The sequence below is a fragment of the Lissotriton vulgaris genome, chromosome 3_1, assembly GCF_964263255.1.
Source record: "Lissotriton vulgaris chromosome 3_1, aLisVul1.2, whole genome shotgun sequence".
Taxonomy (NCBI): Eukaryota; Metazoa; Chordata; class Amphibia; order Caudata; family Salamandridae; genus Lissotriton; species Lissotriton vulgaris.
The window spans coordinates 829,455,003-829,467,621 of record NC_141689.1 but is presented as its reverse complement, the minus strand read 5'-3'; positions in this window follow the sequence as shown (position 1 = coordinate 829,467,621).

The following is a 12,619-nucleotide window of genomic DNA, read 5'->3' as shown; positions in this document are numbered from 1 at the left end:
CACAATGGAGGACAGGAGAGTCAAAAGAGTCACAAAGGCAGAAAGCATTTTTCAAACAGATGCAGCTCCAGAAAACAAAGACGAAACAGTGATAGCACCGCAACCGATACCAACCAATTGTAAAGTGCTATTCACTCAACTTGAAAAACTGATGAGGAAGGAAATCTCCAGAGAATGGGAAATTTTAACATTAGAAAAATATGTGGAACTAAAAATGGTACCTAGGGGCTTGCGTATCTTCACCTTGCCAAACCATCCTGACACAAAGCCCGAAATGCTTGAAGAATGGGGCAACAACAACATGAGCTGCTCTAAAAATATGATGCTCATAATTATAAAATATGCAAGAATCGAAGTTGAGGATCTACACAAAAGAATTGCAGACATAGAAACCAAAATAACTGCTCTGAACGAAGAAAGTGGCACAATCAAAAAATTAAGGAGCGAAATGGAAAAGAATCTAGACAATCATGAGGAGGATGTACAAAACCGCAAAGAACGTAAATTTCGCCGTGATAAAGATGATTATAAATATGGTACAATTCTAACCTTCGCCAGGAAATATGACATTTATAAACAGCAATGGGCAACAGGAACACTAACCCCAGGCGAACTAACCAGCGGATCGGAATCCGACTTTAGCGAAGGCGAACAAAGACGCCCAGGTCTACGTAAAATGTCTTTTTTAGACGAAATCCAGCTGCTCTATCATGTGCAGCAAACTCCTCAAAGCAACACCAGAGGCAGAGGGCAGTATCAGAATCGACCCAGAGGAAGAAAAACACAAGCTCCAGGAAACGCAAGCGCAAAACCAGACGCAGCAAACGTGGATGGAAGCCGTTACAACCTCAGAGCCCGCACGAACAGGAGGAAATAGGATCACAATGCAACCAGACCCCAAATTTAGTAATAAATCTCTCTAAATACAACCCAACAATTACAGAAACTAAATTACTAAATAAGGGACTTTCCTTCTGTCCAGAAACTCATCATGACCTAACAGAAACAAAAATAGACCTGTATAAATATACAAGAAAACTGAAACTGAAAAAATTATTTTCCAAACGAAGCACTAGTACATCCAGTGTGCCACAAGACAGACAGCAGAGTACAACAAATGACCAATATCTAATTTCAGAAGTTCCGCAACTAAGAGTGGCTTATGAATTGGCGAATGAAATTGAACAAACAAATATTTCTGACACACAAGTACTGGAAGAAATGAATATTCGAACCAACGCAAGACAACCAACGACTTTCAAACCTAAATCTAAATTTTGCCCGGTCCTGTATCCCGGCAATAAAATTGACATCTTTCACGATTTAGTGACCAATGAGATTGAAGAAATGCCAAAAAATTTCAACAAAAAAAGGAAAGAAAATCTAACAATTGGAGAACGCCAAGCTATTGCAAGTCTCAAGAACAATGTCCAAATAGAAATAAAACCTGCGGACAAGGGCGGGAATATAGTGATCCTGGACAAAGCGAATTACGTGGAAGAAGCCATGCGTCAACTAACCAACCAGACAAATTACACAGTACTTAAGAAAAACCCAACTGAAGATATGAAATCTGAACTACAAACCAAACTAGATGGATGGTTCTCAAATGGCCTCATCACAGACAGAGAAAATAAATACCTAATGGTGGAAAATCCGATCCTCCCTACAATTTACTTTTTACCAAAAGTACACAAGACTCTGAACAAGCCCCCTGGGAGGCCAATAATTTCCAGTTGTGGAGGTCTATACGAGAACGTATCTAGCTACGTAGATTATTACATTGCCCCAATAGTACCAACCCTTAGTTCACACATAAAGGACACTGGCGATTTTATTCCCATATTAATGGAAACTGAATGGCAACCGGACTTTCTATTGGTGACGATCGATGTGGTCTCACTTTATACGTCAATAGACCACAACATTGGTCTAACAGCAATGAAATACTTCCTGGACCAGCAACCTATCTCCCAAAGAGAACATTCAAAAATGATCACAGAAATGATAAGCCTGTGCTTACATAACAACATTTTCATATTCAATAAATCAATCTACAAACAATGCTGCGGAACAGCTATGGGAGTGTCATTTTCTCCAAGCTACGCTAATCTCACCATGGGGTGGTGGGAGAAATGCGTAGCTTGGAGGGAAGAAAACGAACACCATATGGCCAAAGTAGCACTCTGGCTACGTTTTATTGACGATTTGTTCCTCCTGTGGAAGGGCACTGAAAAAGAATTTGTCACCTTTTTCAATATCCTCAATCAGAACTCAGTGGGATTGAAGTTCACATATACCATCAACTCCAAAGAAATTGTGTTTCTTGATACCAAGGTATACATCGCAGGGGATAAAATCCAAACAACTGTTCACAGGAAAGAAACTGCTACAAACAGCATCCTGCACGGATTAAGCTTCCACCCTCAAAAACTTGTGAAAAGCATCCCGTATGGAGAACTTTTACGGATGAAAAGAAATTGCTCTGAGGAAAAAGAGATGGAACTGAAATTCAAAGAAACAAAAGAACGCTTCAGACAGAGAGGATACAAACAAGCAGATTTAATAAACTGTGAAATAAGAGCAAGAAGAAAAACCAGAGCAGAAACTCTGATACCGAAAAAACACCCCATGCTTTCGCAACAAGCTGAACATGACAAATCTAACCAACCAAGGATGATAATGACATTCAGCAAGGAAAGTCATAAAATTCAAAATGCAATGAAAAAGTACTGGCCAGTACTCAAGAAAGACCCGGACATTGGCACAACGATAGGAGACTACCCATTGGTTTCCTACAGAAGGGCACGTAACCTAGCAGACGAACTGACTCAAAGTCACTTCGAATACAAAAAAATACCATCCTGGTTGGAAACTAGAAAACAAGGCTTCAACAAATGCCCAAACTGTAAAGCTTGCAAAATAGGAAGAAATATGAAAAGTCTAAAAGATGCAAGTGGAAAGAGTTTTGTAATCACCGGCAACATCAACTGTGACTCTTCCTTTGTAGTGTACATGATCCAATGCTTTTGTGGGAAATCCTACATTGGGAGTACCACCTGTTCCTTGAAAATACGGATTTTACAACATATCCGCGCAATCCAGAATCATGATAATTCATATGCCATCGCGAAACATCTTGTTTATCATGAGAATAAAACATGGCAGGACATCAGATACTTTGGTTTAGCCATGATCGCACCAAATGAAAGAGGTGGCAACCGAATCCAACAACTAAGAAGACTGGAATCAAAATTGATCATGAGGTTTAAGACCAAACAACCCGGAGGCCTCAATGGCGATGAGGAACTTTATGTACACATATAAAGGACATTGCTAATGATTTTCATGATTAGTAAATTGAGACTCCTCCTTAACGTTCTCCTAAATATACACATGAATGTTTATTTACACTTATCACTGACACCATAACAGAGTTGCATTTTGTTATTTGTAAATCATTATTGTTTGACATTTATATTTCGCCAATTAATTTCTTATCAACCTTAAAATATAGTCATGGGTGGACGCCAACATTGGGGACGTAGGGCACTCAGCCCTTTATTAGGAAATGGAGTATCTCCATACTAGTTACACATCATATAGCCAACCCCCTGTATTTCGGGGGGCTTGACTGAACACGCACGTGTCATCATGTGCGTTACAAAGCGTAATTGCCCTAGCTAACAGAGGGCCCGCTTTGGAATGTTGTAACGCTTAACTGGCCCTAATGTAGCAAATACCCATGACTTACACTGTAAACAGTGATGGCTTAAACAATGTAAAACTACATGTCCCAGCATGCCCAAAAACAGTGGGGCGTGCTTCACAGGCATAATTGCATTAAAAACAATGAAGGGACTACACAAATTGGCTACCGTGAACACGAACTACGGTTCGAAACGCGTAGGTGTTTTGTCACGTTTTGAATAAAGAAACTGCAACTGAACCAAAGCGAGTGCAGCGATTTTTTGGTAACAATATATATATATATATATATATATATATATATATATATATATATATATATATATATATATATATATATATATATATATATATATATATATATATATATATATATATATATATATATATATATATATATATATATATGTATATATATTACCTACTGGCGGTCGCCAATAGGTAGTTATAGTTAGGAATATTTTCAATAGAAAATCTCAACATTCTATTGTGAATAACTTTTGCGCCGGTTGAGGAATCTGCCTGAAAATGTCCTCAAATTTGCCTCGCGGCGCCCCGGTCCTTCCCTGAAAGTTTGGGGGGGATTTGTCAAGCGGGGGGCGAGAAAAAAAGGGGGTCCCAAAACGTGTTTTCCCCATGTTAATTTCCATAGGGGCGGTCGACCTCACTTTTAGCCCGAACGGCTGAATGGATTTCCACCAAACTTGACAAAATTATAGGGACTGGTAGCCTGATGTGCCTTTGCTATGTCTCAACATATGTGCTCCAGTGGATTTTGAGTAATTTAGGTTAAAAAAAAATATATATATATATCAATAAGCGCGCCCGGTATGCGCACCAGGGCGCTAACCAGCACGCTACGCGAGTTCGTGCGCGGAAAGCTGATTGGCTCTCGGGTGTCTGTCAACATTCCAAACAGTCCGGAGCGGCCGCCATCTTGTGTCTCGGTAGGATCGAGACACAAGAGGTGGCAAAAACAAAGGGGGAAATGACCATAAGGGGGCAGAGTAGACCCCCTAGGTTTGATGTGGGGGCTATAAAAGGGCCCCACGGGACAAAAAAAAAATATTTTTTTTTGATTTGCGCGGGGGGAGCACCCAGTACGCGCACCGCGGAGCGTACCGGGGAGCGTACCATGGGGAAAAAAGAATGATAGAATTTTTTTTAAATGTAGCCTTTTTTTATAAATTGGAGGTAGTTCTAAAAAGAACTGTTTTTTTTCTTCTTTTTGTTGTTTTATATTTGTAAAATTTTTTTTGGAACATTTTGTACTTTTTTGGCTTTTATGAACTATTTTATATTTTTTTGTTATTTTTATGGTGAGAAACAAAAAACAGGAAATTGAAAACGGCTCAACTGGAGCAAAAAAAAATCATGAAAAAATGAAGGATTTTTGGGGCATTTGTGGTTGTCACCAGCACGGTTGATGAGCGTTATGCTTTGCTCACCATAGGTGATGGTCTTACCACAAAAAATACAAGAGATCTTGTATTGCCCAAACTTTTGTTGAATGTTTGGGACCATCTCCCTTGTTTCTGGTCCCGATGGAGTGGGTTGCTTTCGTTTGGAGGTGATGGGTGAAGATTGGGGAGGGTTGCTGGCCAGTTCTCTCACCTCTGCCGCAGCATAGTTGTTGGGATGCTTGCGCTGCATGTGCCGAATCATGGTGTTATTACCAAATGAATATTTCTTATTAGGGTTCCCCCTTGAAAGTTCAATGCCACAGATTTGGCAAGTCACCTTTGGCGCATTCACTTTCTTCTTGCCCTCTGGAATGGAAAAAAACTCCCATACAATGTGCTGATTTGGCCTGTATGGGGTATTGTCTTCTGGCAGCCACCTCCTCCTCTTCCTCCTCCTCCTCCTCCTCCTCCTCCTCCTCTTCTTCTTGACCACCAATGTGATGTTGTGGTGGTCCTCTTGGTGGTGGTGGTGGTGCAGATGCTCCAGCTGCTGCTGCTACTGTAGCCATTTTAAAGTACAAAATATTACTCAAAGATCTCCAAACAGGTCTTCCTCAGTCAAAGGACAAAGTCAGAATAAGGAAAAAAGGTGGGGGCTTTCATCATTTGGAAAAAAAAACTGTCCTGAACCAATGAAAAGTGTTATTTTCAGGTCACATGACCCAGGCTTTCATCATTTGGAAACCAAAACTGTTCTGCACCAATAAAAGTGTTATTTTCAGGTCACATGACCAGACACGCTTACGCGACGCGCCCTCGGGCGTGCCCGGGGGTGCCACGGGGCGCGTCACGTAAGCGCGTCGGATGCTTACGTTGCGCAATCGTATTCGCTCGAGTGCTTCCGGGTGCGCTTACGCCGTGCGTATCACGCGGACGCGGCTACGCCATACGTCACGATGATGTTTTCGTTCGCGGCAATAGCGCTAACGGGACGCTCACCGGAGCGCGACCCGTGGCGCTCTGGAAAACTGCGCTTTCCGATGTGCACACCGGGGCGCGCACCGGGAGCGCACCAGGGCAAAAAGAATAATTAAAAAATATATATATATTATATAAATATACAATATAGGATTCATTATAAAAAATATTACATTTCACAGGTTTGAGGCCCTATATAGTTAGGAATTAGCATTTAAAAAACCTATGAAATTCACTGAAAAAACCATAGGTTTCGCACCAGTTATAGTTAGGAATTAGCATTTAAAAAAACCTATTAAATTCACTGAAAAAACCATAGGTTTCACACCAGTTATAGTTAGCTGGAAATTTTACTGACATAAAACCATACAAATTCCAACGTTATAGTTAGTTGGACTCACTATAACAAGCGCGCCTGCAATGCACTGCTGATGACGTCACATATTACTTCAATCATGACATCACTTATGACACCATCCTTGTGACAGAGTGACAGACCTCCTTTTAGTGTAATGTAACCCTTGAAACACATATTCAAAAATAGAAACTAACATTTTCAAAAAAATGGAGATACCCATACCAGTTACAACAACCAATTCAGTAATTCCACCATCTATATACATATCCACTCATTCACCAACAGTTCTATATAGTCACTCATACATATACTCACTCATCATATGTAGTGATACATATATACATTCTGTTATACACCGACAGTCATCCAAAAGTTACTCACACACAAACTCACACATGCAAATAAATTATTGAACATCCATTTATTTGCATATAAAACTATACACACACTACCTCCTTACTTCTAAGGAAACTTACACATACTTACTCTCTTAAACAATCACTTATATAAATACATACTTATTTAAACAGGAACTCTTACAATCTCTTAATCTCACATATACTCACTTATATACATCAAAACTCACATACACTAGATTAAAATACATGTCGTTACTAAAAAAGACAATAGTGAGACAGTCATTCACTCACTAACACACACATATACACACTCATCCACCCATACAGTCCTGCACATATGCTGTCTTAAAAACACAAACAAACAGTGAGTCAGTCACCAACCCATGCAGCCACTTATACACAAAGTGAAACACTGATATATATATTTCAATATTTAAAAGTTACTCGCTAATATATGTATTCAATAAAATACACTTACTAAGGCAGTTAACCAATAATTTTTTTTTTTAAACCATCCATTTACACACTTGTTTAACCATTTATTCTTCCATCAACCTTTACAAATACAAATATTAAACATATTAATTTTTCAGAAAGACACACATTCAGAGGCTGGTGTCATCAGTAATGTCATGAGTGATGTCACTGACGATGTCATGAGTGATGTAATATGTGCCGTCATCAGCAGTGCATTGCAGGCGCGCTTGTTATAGTGAGTCCAACTAACTATAACGTTGGAATTTCTATGGTTTTATGTCAGTCAAATTTCCAGCTAACTATAACTGGTGTGAAACCTATGTTTTTTTCGGTGAACATATATATATATATATACAAAAGAATACTCCTACTCCAATAAAAAAGAGGCACGTACATGAGGTATGTAGGTGTAGGGCTGATTTAATGTTATTCAGGTCTCCCATGACCCCGCAGCAAGAGCGAGACACGTTTCGCCTGCACAGCAGGCTTTATCAATCTAAGTGGCACCATGAAATGCAAGGTATAAATAGCCCTCCCCCTCCTAAAAACATGGGTATACATAGAAAATAGACTGTGAATTTGAAAAAAACTTAGCGGAAAATCCTGGTTATACCCACACATATAATTTGTGCAAATGAAAACATTAACAACCCCCAACACCAAAGGCCCGCCAAGACCACACGACCCAGCTGGACCCGGTCCCCCCTCTCGAGCCACAATATGAGACCCAATAGAACCATAGAGGCTATGTCTGCGGACAAAGCTACAGAACTAGCCTCCTTGTAAGACACCCCCTCTACGGGTATCCTTCCTTCCACAATCCAGGTGATCTCCGGATTCAGAAGAGACCACGCCACACGGAAACCCCCTAGACCACCTTCCTACCTCACCAACATCCCCTTGGCCCCCCTAAGTAAGAAACCTAAAAAAGAAACTCCCCCTACCAACTGCATGCTCATAAACTGCAGATCTGCCACTAAACATGCCACAGAGATAGCAGAATCCATCCTAGCCCACAGCATAGACATAGCCTTCCTCACCAAGACCTGGCTAAACGACTGCTCGCTTCCAATCATGGATACTCTAGTACACCCAGGCTTTACAATCATTAACAAAGACTGTAAAAACCAAAGAGGCTGGGGGTTAGCGATTGTTAGAACCGGCTGTCTCTAGTTGGCAGAGGTATACACTTCTGACAAATAGGGACACACCTTTTCTAGTCAGGGCAAGGGGATCACACCCTTTGATAACCCCTGCTCACCCCCTTGGTAGCTTGGCAGAGCAGACAGGCTTATCTCAGAGGCTGTGTGTTAAGCATTTATGACTACATACAGTAATAAAGTGAATACACTACAAATGGACACGACACAGTAGTATTATAAAAATAAGGATTTTTATATAAGGCTTAGCACAAGACCAAATAACGACAAAAATATACACAATCTTAATAAATACTCTGGGAAGGGAAAATATAGTTCAAAGGTAGTTTCTTCTTAGCACAAAGTCTTTAGTATCAAAGCAACTCTTCTTCTTGGCAACTCAGTTCTTAGCAACAATGTAACCCACACAGGAGTTACACGACGTCGAGGCAAAGTTAATCCAAAGGTTCGGCGTCGACCGCGAGGAGCGCTATGTCGAGCCCAGAGTCACACGGACCCCCAACAACACAGTACCTTAGGAAAATGAAGCACACGATGATCAGCGGCGTCGAGCAATCCGGCGTCACGTCTTCGGTGTCGATCAGGCCTCAGCAGTCGTCGATGTCGATGATTCTGTTGCAAGTGTGAGCAGCGCTCACGGCGTCGAGAGGGCACGAGGGTGATGCGATCAGCAGCGGTGCAGACACGAGGTCCCTTGGAGCTGGAGCCGAACTCACTACTCACTGGCGTTGCTGCTGGCGTCGATCGGGCCCGGCGGTCGGCGTCGAGGAAGCGGGACACTGGAGCCATTACTCACTATGTCGAGCTGGATTCGGCGACGTCCGTCGGCGTCGAGATTGCTGGTTCTTTCAGAAGTGCTGGATTCACACGTTCCAGCAAATAGCACTTTAAGCAGATGAAGTCCTTTAGCCCTGTGACTTCAACAGGAGACTGGCACTCTTCCAGTCCTTGGAGATTTTCTTAGCAAGCGTGAGAGTACACACACAGTTCCTCTCTCCTGGTTCCTTGGCAAAAATAAAGAAGCACTGCAGGATTCCCCCCAGCAAACAGCACACTGGCAGAAGGGGTAGGCAAGTCCTTGGATCAGCAGGCTTCTTGTCCTTGGTTTCAGGGTTCCTTGTCAGAAGTGATCTGATTTCTTGGTTCAGGGGTCCTTCTCTTATACCCCTTTTCGGCTTTGATCCCTTTGTCCATGCAGGGGAATTTCCCAACATCCTGGGTCTGTTGTGGGTGGAGCCAGGCAGAAGCACCTGGCCTATTCACTGAGCAGGGCTGGGTCCTCAGACGCCCAGCAGGAGGTGGAGCCAGCATTGTATCAGGCAGGGCAGGCTATCAGCCTCCTGGTAGGAGGTGGGGCTAGGATCGTCCATGGCAGGCACAGAGCCATCAGCCGCTTGGCAGGAGGTGGAGCCAGCATTGTATCAGGCAGGGCAGGCTATCAGCAACTACTCTCCCCCTACTCTCAACGCAAATGTCCCACTCATCCCACACTGGCTCATTCAGACCTCTGGAGCCACCCAGCTCCTGTCACACACACGCAAGACCAGCAGAAACCAGAAATGGTTAGACAAGAAAATAGACACTTTCTAAAAGTGCTATTTTTAAACCCAGAGTCCAAAAACCATCCACACCAACGGATGCGTAATTAAACCCCGAGTTCAGGGATACCAGACTCGACATTGCACCATGCTCCCCGAACCAGCTAGGATCATAGCATTAATAATCCCGGAGGCCCATTCTAACTAACGGAGAGCAGGTTACCTTGCAATAGTGAAGAACGAAGATGGCTGTAGTTCACTATTAGGACATGCCAACTTGGTCAGGCGTGTCCTACTTTATACTTACAATGCACCCTGCCGTGGGCCTACCATAGGGGTGACTAATGTGAAGTTAAGGGAAGGTTGGAGGGACTGGCAAGTAGGTATACTTGCGCAGCCCGCGTGACAGTACCAGACTGCACGTAGGTCTCGCAATGACCGACCCGTAGACATTCTTTTACGAGGCCGCTCTTGTGGGTGGCACAACACGTGCTGCAAGCCCACGAGCGGCATTTGGATTTACAAGCCCTGGCCCTCCTGGTGCACTAGACTAGGGACTGACAGTAAACCAAATAAGCCAAACATGGAATACAATCGATACATCAATTTAACATAGGGAGCACTTGCGCTGTGGCACTGATCAGCAGTGGCACGGCGCCCAAAGCATTATCCAGCAAAACATCGTAAAACAGTGGAGGCAAACAGAAAAAATGGAGGAGAGACTCAAGCCAATGATGTCAGGTCTAACACGTGTCCCCTCCAGCTGAAATGTGGGGAGAACTACCCTTGACCTAGGGAGTCCTCTTCACTAAGGCGGAAAAATCTGGACAGACCATCAGCATTAGCGTGATCTGTACCAGGGCGGTGTTCCACCGTAAAGTCCATCCCCTGTAGGGAAATGGACCACCTCAACAGTTTCGGATTCTCACCCCACATTTGCATCAACATTTCGTGGCTGCTTCCTGGAAGTCAGCGAAGTCAAGGGGTGCACAATGTTACCGTAATCCTTGACAAACCTCCTGTAATAACCCGTGAGTCCTAAGAAGGCTCTCACCTGAGTTTGGGTTTTGGGCGGCGCCCAAGCCAGGATGGTATCAATCTTGGGTTGCAGGGGGGCAACCTTGCCGCTCCCTACTTGGTGCCCCAAGTACACCACAGAACCCTGCCCAATCTGGCACTTACTGGCTTTGATTGTGAGGCCTGCTCTGCGCAGGGCCAACAACACTTCCTGGAGGTGGCGCAAGTGTTCCTCCCAGCTGGCGCTGAACACTGCGATGTCGTCCAGGTAGGCGGCACTGAAATCCTCCATTCCAGCCAAGACCTGGTTGACCAACCTCTGGAAGGTGGCAGGGGCATTCTTCATCCCAAAGGGCATCACCCGGAACTGGTATAGCCCATCTGGTGTGGAGAATGCGGACCTCTCCTTCGCCCCATCAGTCAAGGCGATCTGCCAGTACCCAGACGTTAAATCAAACGTACTAAGGTACCGGGCAGCCCCCAACCGATCGATGAGCTCATCAGCTCTGGGGATGGGGTGCGCGTCAGTCTTTGTGACTGAATTGAGTCCTCGGTAATCCACACAGAACCGAAGTTCTGGTGAAGCACCAGGCGCTGCAGCCTTCGGGACCAAGACCACTGGGCTGGCCCAAGGACTGCTAGAGGACTCAACCACCCCTAACGCAAACATTTTGGAGACCTCCTCCTTAATGTATGCTCGGACCTTGTCAGTCACCCTGTAAGCCTTGTGCTTCACAGGAGGGCTGTCTCCGGTGTCAACGTCATGTACACACCAATGAGTGACACCCGGAACCAAGGAAAACAGATCAGGGAATTGTCCCAACATTTGGCGACAATCCTGCTTCTGCTCAAGGGTCAGTGTGTCAGAGAGGACCACACCATCCACTGACCCATCTTGCTCCTTAGCACACAGGGGGTCAGGAAGAGGCTCACTCTCCTCCTCCATTCCAGCATCTGTAGCTAGGAGCATGCCCACTTCGGACCTTTCTAAGTGGGGCTTCAAACGGTTGACATGCAGGACCCTCAAGGGGTTCCTGGGAGATTTCAAGTCCACCAGGTAGGTGACATCGCTCTTCTTCTCCACAACCTTGAACGGTCCAGTCCACCTGTCCTTGAGCGCACAAGGTTCCACAGGGGACATGACCCAAACTTCCTGACCAGGCTGAAGCTCTACCAGAGTGGCATTCCGGTCGTACCAACGCTTCATCTCCTCCTGGCTGGCCTCCAGATTTGCCTGAGCAAGATCTCTGAAGCGCCGAGTCTGGTTCCGAAAGGCCAGCATGTAACTGTATACATCCTGGGGAGGTTTCCTGGGAGATTGCTCCCAGCCTTCATTGACCAGACTCAAAGGCCCTCTTACCGGGTGACCATACAAAAGCTCAAAGGGGCTGAACCCTAGAGACTTCTGCGGCACCTCACGGTAAGCAAACAACAGGCATAGCAAGAGGACGTCCCATTTCCACCTCATTGGTTCTTCAAGACCCATAATCATGCCTTTAAGGGCCCGGTTGAATCTTTCAACCAGCCCATTTCCTTGAGGGTGGTAAGGAGTGGTGAACTTGTAGGTTACCCCACACTCCTTCCCCAGAGACTTCATGTAATTGGAAATGAAGTTGGTGCC